Source organism: Pseudophryne corroboree, chromosome 6, assembly GCF_028390025.1.
Source record: "Pseudophryne corroboree isolate aPseCor3 chromosome 6, aPseCor3.hap2, whole genome shotgun sequence".
NCBI lineage: Eukaryota > Metazoa > Chordata > Amphibia > Anura > Myobatrachidae > Pseudophryne > Pseudophryne corroboree.
In genome coordinates this window covers 756,294,810-756,311,510 of record NC_086449.1, presented here as the reverse complement: position 1 = coordinate 756,311,510, position 16,701 = coordinate 756,294,810, and the positions used below count along the sequence as shown (strand labels likewise).

The 16,701-nt window shown below is 43.7% G+C and overlaps 1 long non-coding RNA gene across 5 annotated transcripts in view; it reads left to right on the top strand.

Annotated features, from left to right (window-relative positions):
• Positions 1–16,701, top strand: part of LOC134933400 (uncharacterized) — a 240,755-nt gene that overhangs the window by 79,777 nt on the left and 144,277 nt on the right. For all 5 annotated transcript variants that reach the window (XR_010179694.1, XR_010179691.1, XR_010179692.1 and 2 more), the window contains exon 2: positions 5,913–6,027. This is a non-coding gene — a long non-coding RNA (uncharacterized LOC134933400). The remainder of the gene's footprint in view (positions 1–5,912; positions 6,028–16,701) is intronic.

Here is a 16,701-nt window from a genome sequence, read left to right as displayed (position 1 = left end):
ATCCAGTGGTGGTGTACTGTGCTGCCATAAGTCCAGTGGTGGTGTCCTGTGCTGCCATAGGTCCAGTGCTGCTTTATAAGTACAGTTCAGTGGTGCTGTCTTGTGCTGCATCAGTCCAGTGGTGGTGTCCTGTGCTTCCATAAGTCCAGTGGTGTCCTGTGCTGCCATAAGTCCAGTGGTGCTGCTGTATTAGTCCAGTCCAGTGGTGCTGCCGTATAAGTCCAGTCCAGTGGTGATGCCATATAAGTCCAGCGGTACTGCCTAATAAGTCCAACGCTACTGCCGTATAAGTCCAGTGGTACAGCCGTATAAGTCCAGTGGTACAGCCGTATAAGTCCAGTGGTACTGCCGTATAAGTCCAGGGGTACTGCCAAGTCCAGCGGTACTGCCATATAACTCCAGTGGTACTGCCGTATAAGTCCAGTGGTACTGTCCTGTGCTGTATATTATTTACTCCAAATAAAGGGGTTATTAATCTTACTCCAAATTTTTTTTACAGGGTTTGCCCTGTGTGGGGTAGGGATGCGCTCTCCTGTGCTGCATATTATTATAATAACTCCAAATAAAAGGGTTATTATTATCCAAATAATTTTTACAGGGTTTGCCCTGTGTGGTGTAGGGATACGCTCTCCTGTGCTGCATATAATTTAATAACTCCAAATAAAAGGGTTATTAATCAAATAATTTTTACAGGCTTTGCCATGTATGTGTGGTGCTGTGAAAATAAATGTACACTGGCCCAGTCTTGTATGCTGTAAAAATACAGGGGTACTGGCCTGTCCTGTATACTGTAAAAATACAGGGGTGCTGTGAAAATAAATGTACACTGGCCCTGTCCTGTATGCTGTAAAAAATACAGGGGTGCTGTGAAAATAAATGTACACTGGACCTGTTCTGTATGCTGTAAAAATACAGGGGTGCTGTGAAAATAAATGTACACTGGCCCTGTCCTGTATGCTGTAAAAAATACAGGGGTGCTGTGAAAATAAATGTACACTGGACCTGTTCTGTATGCTGTAAAAATACAGGGGTGCTGTGAAAATGAATGTACACTGGCCCTGTCCTGTATGCTGTAAAACCAAATGGGTGTTGTGAAAATACAGGAGTGCTGGTTCTGTCCTGGATGTTGTAAAAAATACAGGGGTGCTGTGAACATAAATGTATACTGGCCCTGTCCTGTATGCTGTAAAAATACAGGGGTGCAGAGAAAATACAGGGGTACTGGTTCTGTCCCGTATGCTGTAAAAAATACAGGGGTGCTGTAAAAATAAATGTACACTGGCCCTGTCTTGTTTGCTGTAAAAATTCAGGGGTGCTGTGAAAATAAAGGGACACTGTTCTGTGTGCTGTAATAATAAAGGTGCTGTATGAAATTGAGAAAAAAAATTTGGAGGAAACAATAGTGAAAGATCAGGAACCACTTCTAGGTCCTAGTACTAGCGCTGAAGCTGCAGCTGCCACCAGTCATGACATTGATGATGCAATTCCATCAACGTCGTCTACTAAGGCCGATACCCAATGTCATGGAGGGCATGTAAAATCCAAGAAGCGAAAATTAAGAACCAAAAAAAAAAAAAAATATCTGATAAGAAACGTAAAATTGACAATATGCCATTCATGACATGAAGTGGCAAGGAAAGGCTAAGGCCTTGGTGGTTCAGCTTCTCATAAAGATGGAAGCCCTCCTCCATCTCGAAAAATAAAAAAAAATAAAGCTTTTTAAAGTACAGGCAAAAAACAACTGTGCGTTCAGAGATATCACAAATCCCCAAGGAGAGTCCAAGTGTGTCCGCGGTTGCGATGTCTAGGCCTAACCTTCCCAAGACTGTATGGGAAGAGGAGGCTCCTACTACCATTTGCATGCTCCCTGCAAGTGCTGGGAGGAGCACCGCCAGTCCAGTTGCTGATATTGAGACTGAGGATGTCACTGTAGAAGTACACCAGGATAAGGAGGATATTGATGTAGCTGGCACCGAGGAGGAAATTGACGATGAGGATTCTGATGGTGACGTGGTTTGTTTGAATAAGGCACCAGTGGAGACAGTTGTTGGCCATGGGATGAAAAAGACCATTGTCATGCCTGGGCAAAATACAAAAAATCCACCTCTTCGGTGTGGAATTATTTCTCTGTGAGGATGAGGATGTAAACACTGAAGGGGGGAAGAATTGGAGGATGAGGATGAAGACGACATCTTGCCTGGGTAGAGCTAGTTTGTGCAAGGAGAGATTAACTACTTTTTTTGTTTGGTGGGGGCCCAAACAAAGCAATCATTTCAGCCACAGTTGTATGGCAGACCCTGTCGTTAAAATGATTTGTTGGTGTGCATGTGCTGTTTATACAACATAAGGGTGGGTGGGAGGGCCCAAGGACAATTCCATCTTGCACCTCTTTTTTCTTTAATTTATCTATCTTGCACTTCTATGGTGCTGCCTATGCTGTATAAGTCCAGGGGTGCTGCCTATCTGCTGTATAAGTTCAGAGGCGCTGCCGTATAATTCCAGGGGTACTGCTGTACTTGATCCTAGGTTTAAATCAAAGCCTAGAGCAAAATATAAAAACAGCTTCAACATCACAACCAGATTTGTTAAAACATATTGCCACAAAGGTGGAAATGGAAATTGCAATTTTGACAAAGTGTTTTCCAATGAGACCACATTTGTGGCCAAAGTCAGTCAGACTCAGAAGATACAGAATCATAATCCAGCGCAACTGCCGGAGAATACTAGATTTTCCAAGAACACCTATGTCTATATGTCTGCCATATAATTCCAGGGGTGCACTGTCTGAACCCGCTCATCTACATCTTCTAGTGTGCACTGTGTACCCAGGATTAGAGAGAGGTTCTTTTCAATTATTTTATAGTAGGGACTCAAATTAATGGCTCCAATTAGTCAACCTTAATTTTGATTTATTATTAATGTTCCACATTTTGGGATTATTTATAAGATGCGCATTTGTTGTACAGGGTTCTTTTCCTTTATTTTGTAAATGTTTTCTCCTTAATAATTGTACAATGTAAGGGCTGCGTAGGGTTATTGCAAGACCTCGCAGTGTTAGAAGAACAGAGTTTCAGTGATCTTGTATTGCATCAGCTTTCCATTGCACTGCAGCACTAGATTGGCCAGGAGCTCCTGTGAGGCACAAACAGTTACTGAATAAGGCCCAGTACCCAGTATGGAGTCTCATGGTGGCTTACAGCCAGGAATATGTCTGGCTTGCCAAGCTGAGGCATGCTGTTGGCACAGAGGTTAGCATTGCTTCCTCCCACAGTCCTACTTATAGTATGAAATGAGTTTAGACTATAGAGTGGTAAGCTCCACTAGGGCAGGGGCTGAATTACAAAAAATGCACTGCACAGTCCTGCTTAGTACTGTACCGAACCGACCCAAACTCTACTTGCCCAATCCGGGGCTGCTGTGGGGGCTCGTGAGGGGCTGCTAAAACATCTAAGGGGCTGCTTTATTTAAAAATAAAATATGAATAAAATAAACAAGACACACAGGCATGCTCTCATGCATGTAACTGGGACACACAGGTATGCTCACATGCGCGTAACTGGGAGCTGTGAAAAATGAAAATTAGGCATCTGCCACAAAATCTGTAACTAAAATGCAATTAAAAAAAATGGAAAAAAAGAAACCCACGAGATTTTCACGAAATAAGTCTCCAGAATCCGTGGAGAGAAAAATATCCAATCTTGATCATGTGATATACACCAGTTTATTTGCATCCCAGCATTAAATCCAACATTAACTTAATCCCTGAAAATGGAGAAGGGGGTACAAGTTCGGAGGCTTTGGCCCTTAATTTTTCAGTTTGTCTAGTAATGTGGTAATTATATATTTGCTTGGTTAAAGTCCTTTCTGTTCCACACAAATACAGGAGTGGAGGTGAAATCCTGTGTGTTGTTCCTGATTGCGTGTGCCTCTCTAATTTTTAATCACCTTCTTGACACTGTCCTGTTCCTCTTGCCTCTTTTTATAATGTGAAAAGTCATCAAATATGGAGGTGGTATGTTTGTAGCTAGCTATTATTCAGAGAACTTGGCAAGCTTTTTCCAGGGGGACCACCTGTCGCAGAAATGGTGGGTTTATTAAACTGTGCATGTCCTGTTTTAACAACATAAGGGTGGGTGGGAGGGCCCAAGACAATTCCATCTTGCACCTCTTTTTTTTCCTTTGCATTTTATGCTCTTTGTGGCCTAGTTTTTAAAACTGCCATCCTGACTGCCACTGCAGTGCCACTCCTAGGTGGACCAGGTGTTTGTGCACTTGTGTCGCTTTGCTTAGTCATCTATCTACCTCGGTGCAACCTTTTGGCCTAAAACCAATATTGTGAGGTGTGAGGTGTTCAGAATAGACTGGAAATGGTTGGAAATGAATGTTATTGAGGTTAATAATACTGTAGAATCCAAAATACCCCCAAAGTATGTGATTTTAGGTGTTTTTATGTTTTTTCCCAAAAAATCCAGATCCAAAACCCGAAAGGGTGGTTTTGGCAAAACCAATCCAGATCCAAAACACGAACGGAGATCCAGATCCAAAACCAAAACCCGAAAAGTGGGATCTCCACTAAATATATTGCAGGCCCCATGGCAAAAGTTTTTAAGAGCCCCTATGATTCTACCAATGGTGAAAAATGTATATAACACATGTAACTGTGACAGGGAAGGTGGCCTCTCTCAGCTCTGGGCCCCATAGCAGCTGCATTCCCTGCTCCTATGGTAGCTATGTCCTTGTATATAACTCATGTAACTGTGACAGGGAAGGTGGCCTCTCTCAGCTCTGGGCCCCATAGCAGCTGCATTCCCTGCTCCTATGGTAGCTATGTCCTTGTATATAACTCATGTAACTGTGACAGGACCCTCTCAGCTCTGGGCCCCATTGCAGCTGCATTCCCTGCACCTATGGTAGCTATGTCCTTGTATATAACTCATGTAACTGTGACAGGGAAGGTGGCCCCTCTCAGCTCTGGGCCCCATAGCAGCTGCATTCCCTGCTCCTATGGTAGCTATGTCCTTGTATATAACTCATGTAACTGTGACAGGGAAGGTGGCCCCTCTCAGCTCTGGGCCCCATGGTAGCTACGTCCTTGGCGCTCAGCAGAAGCATAAACCAATAAAGGAGTTGCACAGTAACAACAGCAAGTCCCTACTTGGTGACTTGTCCAGTCCACAGAGTGAGAGCACAACTCTAAGGAGGCTCACGTCATGATGATTGGCTTATCTGATTTGGTAGAAGTCTCATTCACCCCATTGTCTGTGCCCTATGGAATCCAGAAGAGTGCCCTGCTCTGCTGTACATCCTGGAGAACAGTCCAAACTTAGGAGACTATTCAAGTATGCTACAAGTGCCGCTGGAGATTTAAATGAAATAGGTGGAAGAATTGCACCAAGTGTTTTGTCACCTTTATTCTGCTTTCATGTTTCTGTATAATTTTGATATTAACATCTCCAATATTATTAGAGAGGTCACTTTAAATTATTGCCATGTGAAAAACAAGTGTCTGAATTTCATTGTTGCAAACTTTTTCATTTGGCTAAATAACCTGACAGCAAAGCTCGAAGAACAGACCGTCAATTTCCCATTGGCTGACACGAGGATCCAATTCGCTGTGGGAAATACGCGTGTTAGCTTTGCTTAGTGTGAAAGAATTATGTTGTGAATATTTCATTGCAAACTCATGAAAAATTGACTGATTAAAAGTATTTCCCTTCTTTTTCCTTTGTGTAATTAAGCATTGGAGCAACAAGGACCCAACTGGGAACTAGCTTTCTGCAGGAAATTTGAAGTGGCTACCTAATTTTGATGGCACTGAACTGAATTTGAGTCACTTTACAAGTAATTTATGATATAGTTATTTTCCAGAATATTAAGACGTGTACATATTTTTTCCCTAACATGTTATACAGAAAGGAGAAGCTGAGACCTGTGTCGCGGCCAGTGAAGCGGTGGCTGTGATAGACAGACTGGCGCTGCTGATCCCCGGAGACTGTGCCAGCAAGTGTTCTATATCATACTTTTAAGGTACTATTAAGTGTATATACCCGTATTCACCTGCCCCTAAACACAGTATCACCACCTACACACAGTATCACCTCCGTGCCAAATAACCCAATAAAAGTTGTAGATGGGGGCCAACTGCGAGCCCATCACTAACAACTCAAGTTATCCAAACTACCCTGCCAGTGACACACATAAAGGCCCACCGGGACTGCTGTTCACTGTCCCCAGTAGGCAGGGGTGTAGCGAGGGTGGCTCCGGTGGAGCACGAGCTCCAGGCGCCGAAAAAAGTTAGAGGGCGCGCTGCCGCCCACCAGCCACCCTTCCCACGGGCCACTGTACTGGCAGCCACAGAGCAGGAGGAGGAGAAGCAGAGCGGGTGCACACTGACTTTTAGACTAGGTAGGGAACAGGGCAGGCCAGAGGCGACAGCAGGAGACACTGACAGCCGGAACATGCCAGAGCTCTGCATGCTCTCTTTATTTGTCTCACTGTCTGCTTGTAGCTGTTCAGCATGGTTACTTATGTCCTGCAGCACCACTCCCTGCCCCCGCTGCTGCAGCACCTCTTTCCTAGAAGCTGCAGCACGTCTCTACATTGATGCTGCAGCACCACTCCCTGCCCCAGCTGCTGCAGCACCTCTCTCTGTAGTAGCAGCAGCCGCTGCAGCAGCGCCTCTTTCTGCTCTGGCTGCTGCAGCACCTCTCTCTGCCCTAGCTGCTGTAGCACGTCTCTCTACATTGATGCTGCAGCGTCTTTCTCTCTGCCCGAGTTGCTGTTGCAGCACCTCTCTCTGCATTAGAAGCAGCAGCACCTCACTCTGTCTCTCAGGCTTCTGCAGCACCTGTCTCTGCCCCTCTGTTTGCTGCGGCACAGCTCTCTCTGGCTCTCAGGCAATTCTGGGACATTATTTTCAATGTAGCATAGTGGCATTATCAGGTCTAGGATGGCAGTACTAGTGCATTATTTTCATTGAGGCATTGGGAGATTATCAGATCTGGGGGTGGTCAGTTTTGGGGCATTATTTTCATTCAGAGATAGGGGGGTTATCAGGTGTGTGGGATGTCACATTTGGGGCTTTATTTTCATTAAGGAAATGGGGGTTGTGAGTCGAGGTCAGGTCATGTGGGGCATATATAGTGTTTTCAATTTATTTAAATTAAACAAGTAAATACAGCTACTTCCATAGATGCTCTACCATTGTGTATTGTGTATAAGGGGCTCAACCATAGTGTAACGGGGTTCTACTGTGTGGCATAAACGTGTATAAGGGGTACTACTGTCTGGTGTAATGTGAATAACGGCCATTACTGTGCGGTGTAATGTGAATTGGTACTATTCTGTGGCCACACACCTTCCCAATGAAGCCATTATTTATTTATTATTACCAGTTCGTTATATAGCGCACACATATTCCGCAGTGCTTTACAGAGAATATTTGACCATTCACATCAGTCCCTGTCCCATGGGAGTTTACAATCTATATATCCTTACCCCCCCCACTTCCCCCCACACACACACACACACACACACACACACACACACACACACACACACACACTGTGGGAGGATACCGGAGTACCCCTAGGAAACCCATGCAAACACTGGGAGAATATACAAACTCCACACAGTTAGGGCCATGGTGGGAATCAAACCAATGACCTCAGTGCTGTGTGGCAGTAATGCTAACCATATTACACCGTCTATACTGCCATGCCCCTATATTGTTGTCGCAAGCCTTCTGCACGCACTGACCCTATTTTAAACAATGGAGGGCACCCAAAGGAAACTTTTGCCCTGAGCTTCGCAAGGTCTAGAACCGTCCCTGTCACCAATTTAGAATGTCTAAATATTGTTTCTTTTCAAATGTAACATACCACCACATGTTGGCTAGGCCCCCAATTCAGTACAGGGGAGATGGGCGCCAAAACATACCCTTGCTCCGGGCACCATGGCGCCTAGCTACGCCTCTGCCAGTAGGGAAGGATCAGAAGAGACCACTGTTATCATTCTTTCCCGCAAAACTATAAAGCCAACAATCATTAGCCAGCTGGGGCAAGAATGGGGGGAAGAGTGCTGGAGAAGGGGAACTTTCAAAGAGACAGGAGACCTCCCAACCAGGTAATCACTATTATCATATTAAATTCCAATAGGCATGTGAACTACCTTCTGTCTTCTGGCCCATAAAACCTATGTGACTATGGTTAATTATGCAGCCTCAGATGCAGCAGTGACTAATACCTAGCATGGAAGGTCATCATTCGCACCCCTAGTGCCAATGCTTTAATAGTGGATGACTAAACTGAGTTTATATTCAATGCAAAAGACTGGACTTACCCCCCATTTGCACATGAGGCCCCTAGAGCACAGTCCCGAAAATATTAGAAATTCATTTTTTTTAGCTCAATTACAGAACTGTAAAGAGCATTTAGCTAATGTTTTATTTATCCACTGCAGATTTGGTTGTCATGTTCAGTTTAGTATTTCTCAGTTCATGCGTAACTCCACTAGCAAATTATCATTTCCAGTTGCTGAATTGTCAGTAACTTTTTTGGGTGACTCAGTATAGCACCTGGGACGTCAGATAGCTCCCCCCGCTCTGGTTCTGACACCTGATATGAGAGAGTTTCAGTAACAAAACACAAGTGAACAATATGTCATTGTAATAACTCTTTAATTAGGAGCCATTCAGAAAAACTCTTGTAGCTAATTTAGTGGACGAATATTCAAAAATTGAAAACCTAATAATTATTTGATTACCACTAAATATTTTGGTGTTTGTTATAAACGTCTATATACACAGTATAATTATAACTAGGCAATTTGCCGTCATTGGACGGAGTTATTACAGAACACTTAATTAGCAGAAAAGAAAATGAAGTTTAATTTATTGGGGAAAAGGAAAAGAGCTTATTAAATGCATGTATGCTTAATGAGTATTACAGAAAAGCATCTTAAAGTTAGCAGTAGCGACTAGTACCAGTATCTGTAAAGTAGGGTTTCCGACAGCACCCCACAGGCTTAGATGACGACGAAATAGAAAAGTTTAGAAAACTTAGTGTTGTCTTTATGAAGTCTTTAGATGTTCTTCCCGACACATCTTTTCACTTCCTTAATAGACAGTAAAGATTAGTAGACTTAGCTCATTATCTCTTATCAAGAAATTGGTATGCAAGTGTTGTGGGAGAGAAGTATTTGCTTACAAGAATGTATCAATGGATTTTGCAGTTTACTTAAGACTTCAGTCTTTTATTACATTGTTTGAAATGCACTAGAACAGAAATGATCCAGACTTTGGAAACTTTTCCACAATCATTTTGACTCATTCCAGTCTTACATAAGGATACCACTTTGGGTGGGGGGAATTCAATTAGCCTTGGTAATTTACCATTGGCTAATTGATCCCCCATGTCTATTCAGTTAGCTCCCGCCGGCAGCCCTCATCTGGAATTTTTTTTTTACCCCTCTGCACAGAGGTGAAAAAAAATCCCCGATATACAGAGGGTTAAGGGATGCCGTGACCCAGCTGACACGCGGATCTTTGAACTTTACACAGCTTCTGTGTTAACAACCATTACCACATGTTAACGCCCGATAACACGGTAATTTAACAGGCGTTGACAAGGCTGTCGGGTGAAAAAGGGAGTGCAATTAAGTGGCCACTGGCGTTAAAGCCCGAGCCTACCAACCTTTTTCATCCTTGGTAAATTACTGTGGGTAATTGAATTCCATCCTCTAACTGTTGAGAACACTCTCAATGAGGTAAGTGTGGGAAATTTTTTAAGTATTTTTCTTAGATATGGCTTCAAATATATGGGGGCTTAAATATTTGATGATTCAAAACATTTGCCAAAAAAGTGACGTGTGATGTGGTAAGGCAGGTGAGGCAGAGCCTCTCCTATCCTACTGCAGTACACCCCAAAGTTTTTACTATATAAATTATGTGAAAAATTCAAAGAATACTGTATATTATAAATGTCTGCCTACCTTTACCGCACATCTCTGATGAAAACTCGACAAATTTCCTGCAGTAAGCACAGCTGCACCTGAACCATTTGGCTCATATATTGTGTGTACATCTGGCTTCTGGTACTAGCCAGTGCATCCTGAGCCATTTACATCACTGCATGTTCCTGGTCATTATATATATACATATATACACTGTATGGTGTGAAATTTTATATGTATGTGTTGCATTACTGTCAGTTGTCTTTAAGTATTTTGTGGTGTTTCGCCAATGGCAGTTCCATTTGTGGAGAACCATTGCTTTATCGGCCACAAAATAGGAACATTTCACTTCTTTTAACACTTAGGGATATATCTATGAAGCTGTTAAAAGTGCAAAAATTATGTATCCCCTGGATGTAAAAAGGAGAAACCACAGCAGAAATGTCCAATATTTGTCCCGGCCACTCCATTTTCAGCCATAAAGCTCTTCTCATAGGCTTCTATTGGGGCTGCTAAATGGTCATATTTACCAAGCTCCGGAATGCTATCAATTCTAGAGCTTTAGATGGCCACACATGCACAGTGTGCGCATCAGGTAGCAGTACTGAAGCCGGGGCAGTAGAGAGCCTGGCTGGGCCCAGGTACTTTTCAGGGTGTGTGGCCTAATCAAAGGAGGCATGGTCATGCACCCTACCGAAAAAATTGTATTTTAAGCACCACGATGGCCACACTCCAGCCCAGCACACAGCAGCGTGTGCTGGGCTGAGGAGAAGAGATGCAGCTGCTACTGCCAGTTAAGGGGGAGGAAGCCTGAAGCCCCCACTGGGCTCTAACTGGGCCCCTCCATCAGACCTGGGCCCGGGTAATTTGTAACCTCTCCCGGCACCACTGACTGTAGCCATCATTTTGTGTTCTAACCCCATTCGCCAGGACACAGCTTTTTTTGGAAAGAAACTTTGGACTCTGGGGTATAACAGGGTTTACATGGCTTATCCTTTCGGAGAATGTCCAAAGACCCAAGTTCTGCACTGTGTAATTGGAGCATAAGAAAACCCTGTGAGGATGTGTACAGGAGAGCCGTGGCCATTTTCCTGTGACACCATTTTTTTCATACTCGATAAATATGTCACTGAATTGAACATAAAGCAAATAGCAGATGTCATGTAGTCTAGTCCCCAAAGACAAGTGAGTTAGTTTTAAGTAGAGAAGTGCAGTTCAGTTCTCCAGAAATCTGAATCCACTCAAATGGTGTGTATGTGAATCAAAGCAAAACCCGATTTAAATCCCCTGAGGAAACCCGATCTGTACCGAGTCCCAGTTCGGATCTTCCCACGGTTCAGAATTTGGGTTATAAATCTGGATTTCGTAATTTGGATTGCACAAATTACATGATTTTAGCTGTTTTTATTGTTTTTAAACCAGACTGAAATCCAAATTTGAACTAAAACACTTGAGGGTGGCAAAACCAAAACATGATGATGAAATAGAACCAAAACCAAAACACGGGGGTCCGCTCACCTCTAGTTTTAAGGTGGTAATTGGGGGGTAGGGGGGCAATGACCATACACAGTAGTAGAAGGGAAGGGTTAAACCACAGAACAGGAATGAAGAGCGGTTGGGAAAACATAGACACAGATTCAGGATTTCTCCCAGACCGCTGTCTATATCTAAAGAAGCAGCTGTTGCGCCATAAATTAATATCTATATCCCCATTTTAGTGAACACATGATGCAGAGCTGTATGTATTCCAATAACATCTACACATGTGACTGAAGAGACATAACTGGACTGTAATGAGGTGATGTACATAGGCAAAGATCAGTGACAGCAGGCTACGTGGAATTGGACGGAATTATAAATACTCCCGTTACCTGATATATCATTGTCACCTATCACAGGATAGTGCTATGATGATGTTAGCGACAAGTAGCAAACCATCGGGATGGGGTAGATATGTATAACTCTACGAACAGGTGAGTAAATGCAGTTATTATTTCATGCATACAATAAGGGAGCACACGCTTCATTGTGTTCTTGTCTCTGTATCTAACACCTCATTGGGAGAAAAACATGTCCCATTTCACCCAACGAGCTTCTCCCTCACACTCACAAGCGGTGTGGCTGCATTTGTGATGCCTCTGATGTCTCCTTTTGTTCATGCACCCCCAATAGGGGTATGTTTGTATCCCAAGCATCTGTATTGTGCTGCACACATTCTGTAATCTCACTCAGGTCATTACTTTTAAGGGTATATTTGTCAAAGAAATACGCAACAATAAAAAAACAGCCTAAAAAAACTAGTTATCTCCACAATGTACCATCAATGTAATAATCATCTTCCACAGATCTCCCGTTCTGCTATTCAGAATGGAACTTATTATAAAGGATCTGGCTGTTGTCCTGCCACAGAAAATATCATTCTTCTCATGGGTGGCGTTTTAGATGGGGTCTATTCATGAAGCAGTGAAAAGTGTGGAGAAGTGAGCCAGTGGAGAAGTTGCCCATGGCAACCAATCAGCATTAAAGTAACATTTATAATTTGCATTCTATAAAATTGTACGGAGCAGCTGATTGGTTGCCATGGGCAACTTCTCCACAGGCTCACTTCTCCACTCTTTTCACTGCTTCATGAATAGACCCCTTAATATATAATTGATTATGTCTATTCATATGTCTACCTTATATTATTGTGTGTGTAGCTTCAGTCACGCTAAACAGCCCTTCTCTGTGCCAGTTCCCGGGTGACACTAATTGTGTGTCAAAATGTGCGTCTTATTTGCAGAAATAAAACAACCGTATGCAACGAGGCTGCATTCTGTTGTGCTACAACTGCGACTAGTATGTACATGTTTAAAACTAATAAACGCACTGATGGCTGCACCCTGATGAAAATGTGAACAGTAACACAAGCATTGAAGCGTTGCTGAAAACCTGGCTACCTGTCTTATTTTATGCATTGAGTGCTGCCCTACCTATTTGCTTACATCTATCTATTACATATATATATATATATATATATAGCAAAAGAGGATGGAGAAGAACAAGCGCCTATGGTGCAGTAAGTTCTTTAAAGTGTTATAATGACACTTAAGAAAATATAAATGCGTAAGAAGACAGCTGACTGTATGCATCAGTCTCTGACAGTAGGTCACAAAGATCACGTACCGATTTATGAATGGTGTTGTTGGTGAGAAACATCCTGACTGGCATCTTACTATTAGGCGTGGTTTAAAGATTTCATCCGGTACGCATTTATATTTTCTTAAGTGTCATTATAACACTTTAAAGAACTTACTGCACCATAGGCGCTTGTTCTTCTCGGGTTCACTACGGCTGGCCGGCGGTCGGGCTCCCGGCGACCAGCATCCCTGCGCCGGGAGCCCGACCGCCGGCTTACCGACAGCTTGGCGAGCGCAAATGAGCCCCTTGCGGGCTCGCTGCGCTCGCCACGCTACGGGCACGGTGGCGCGCTACGCGCGCCACACTATTTTATTCTCCCTCTATGGGGGTCGTGGACCCCCACGAGGGAAAATAAGTGTCGGTATGCCGGCTGTCGGGCTCCCGGCGCCGGTATACTGAGCGCCGGGAGCCCGACCGCCGGCAAACAGAAGACCACCCGTTCTTCTCCATCCTCTTTTGCTACAGAATTTATGCCATATACCTTTGGTACACTGAGGAACTGAGCTGCCACCCTGAAGAGTGGAAGGTGCTGACAAAGACTTATTTAAGCCTACAAAACTGTGATATCAGCCAGTTGTGGCTACTCTATTAGCGAATTTATAAATTGTTCAGATAAGTATTTCTCTTTACGGTCGATCCCTAAAGAAGCGCACGAGTCTATACATTTTTTCTATATATATATATATATATATATATATATATATATATATATATATATATATACACTGCTCAAAAAAATAAAGGGAACACTAAAATAACACATCCTAGATCTGAATGAATGAATGAATGAAATATTCTTATTAAATACTTTGTTCTTTACATAGTTGAATGTGCTGACAAAAAAAAACAAATTATCAATGGAAATCAAATTTATTAACCCATGGAGGTCTGGATTTGGAGTCACACTCAAAATTAAAGTGGAAAAACACACTACAGGCTGATCCAACTTTCATGTAATGTCCTTAAAACAAGTCAAAATGAGGCTCAGTAGTGTGTGTGGCCTCCACGTGTCTGTATGACCCCCCTACAACCCACACAAGTGGCTCAGGTAGTGCAGCTCATCCAGGATGGCACATCAATGCGAGCTGTGGCAAGAAGGTTTGCTGTGTCTGTCAGCTTAGTGTCCAGAGCATGGAGGCGCTACCAGGAGACAGGCCAGTACATCAGGAGACGTGGAGGAGGCCGTAGGAGGGCAACAACCCAGCAGCAGGTCCGCTACCTCCGCCTTTGTGCAAGGAGGAACAGGAGGAACACTGCCAGAGCCCTGCAAAATGACCTCCAGCAAGCCACAAATGTGCATGTGTCTACTCAAACGATCAGAAACAGACTCCATGAGGGTGGAATGAGGGCCCGACATCCACAGGTGGGGGTTGTGCTTACAGCCCAACACCGTGCAGGACGTTTGGCATTTGCCAGAGAACACCAAGATTGGCAAATTCGCCACTGGTGCCCTGTGCTCTTCACAGATGAAAGCAGGTTCTCACTGAGCACATGTGACAGACATGACAGAGTCTGGAGATGTCAAGGAGAACGTTCTGCTGCCTGCCACATCCTCCAGCATGACCGGTTTGGCAGTGGGTCAGTAATGGTGTGGGGTGGCATTTCTTTGGGGGGCCACACAGCCCTCCATGTGCTCGCCAGAGGTAGCCTGACTGCCATTAGATATCAAGATGAGATCCTCAGACCCCTTGTGAGACCATATGCTGGTGCGGTTGGACCTGGGTTCCTCCTAATGCAAGACAATGCTAGACCTTATGTGGCTGGAGTGTGTCAGCAGTTCCTGCAAGACGAAGGCATTGATGCTATGGACTGGCCCGCCCGTTCCCCAGACCTGAATCCATTTGAGCACATCTGGGACATCATGTTTCGCTCCATCCACCAACGCCACGTTGCACCACATACTGTCCAGGAGTTGGCGAATGCTTTAGTCCAGGTCTGGGAGGAGATCCCTCAGGAAACCATCCGCCACCTCATCAGGAGCATGCCCAGGCGTTGTAGGGAGGTCATACAGGCACGTGGAGGCCACACACACTACTGAGCCTCATTTTGACTTGTTTTAAGGAAATTACATCAAAGTTGAATCAGCCTGTAGTGTGTTTTTCCACTTTAATTTTGAGTGTGACTCCAAATCCAGACCTCCATGGGTTAATAAATTTGATTTCCATTGATAATTTTTGTGTGATTTTGTTGTCAGCACATTCAACTATGCAAAGAACAAAGTATTTAATAAGAATATTTCATTCATTCAGATCTAGGATGTGTTATTTTAGTGTTCCCTTTATTTTTTTGAGCAGTGTATATATATATATATATATATATATATATATATATATATATATTGGGATGCTTTGGGCCCGGTAGTCGCCACCCCCCTTGGGTGGTGGCGTGGACCACCACCCAAGTGGGGAAACCAGCCGACGGTCGGGACCGCCAGTATTGCAGATTGAGTCGGGATTCCCGGTGACAGTATATCGACCGCCGGGATCCCGTCCGGAGGTCAATTGGCTGCCTATATACAGTTGTGCTCATAAGTTTACATACCCTAGCAGAATTTGTGATTTTCTGTCCATTTGTCAGAGAATATGAATGATAACTCACAAACTTTTCTTTCACTCATGGTTAGTGGTTGGGTGAAGCCATTTATTTTCAAACAACTGTGTTTAGTCTTTTTAAATCATAATGACAACAGAAACTACCCAAATGGCCCTGATCAAAAGTTTACATACCCCAGTTCTTAACACCGTGTATTGCCCCCTTTAACATCAATGACAGCTTGAAGTCTTTTGTGGTAGTTGTGGATGAGGCTCTTTATTTTCTCAGATGGTAAAGCTGCCAATTCTTCTTGGCAAAAAGCCTCCAGTTCCTGTAAATTCTTGGGCTGCCTTGCATGAACTGCACGTTTGAGATCTCCCCAGAGTGGCTCAATGATATTTGAGGTCAGGAGACTGAGATGGCCACTCCAGAACCTTCACTTTATTCTGCTGTAGCCAATGACAGGTCAACTTGGCCTTGTGTTTTGGATCACTGTCATGTTGGAACGTCCAAGTACGTCCCGTGCGCAGCTTCCGGGCTGATGAGTGCAAATTTTCCTCCAGTATTTTCTGATAACATGCTGCATTCATCTAGCCATCAATTCTGACCAAGTTTCCAGTGCATTTGTAGCTCACAGTTACCCAAAACATCAGCGATCCACCTCCATGTTTCACAGTAGGAATGGTGTACTTTTCATCATAGGCCTTGTTGACTCCTCTCCAAATGTAACGTTTATGGTTGTGGCCAAAAAGTTCAATTTTGGTCTCATCACTCCAAATGACTTTGTTCCAGAAGTTTTGAGGCTTGTCTCTGTGCCGTTTGGAGTATTGTAAGCGGGATGCTTTGTGGCATTTGCATAGTAATGGCTTTCTTCCGGCGAATCGACCATGCAGCCCATTTTTCTTTAAATGCCTCCTTATTGTGCATCTTGAAACAACCACACCACTTTTTTTCAGAGAGTCCTGTATTTCAGCTGAAGTTATTTGTGGATTTTTCTTTGCATCCCAAACAATTTTCCTGGCAGTTGTGGCTGAAATT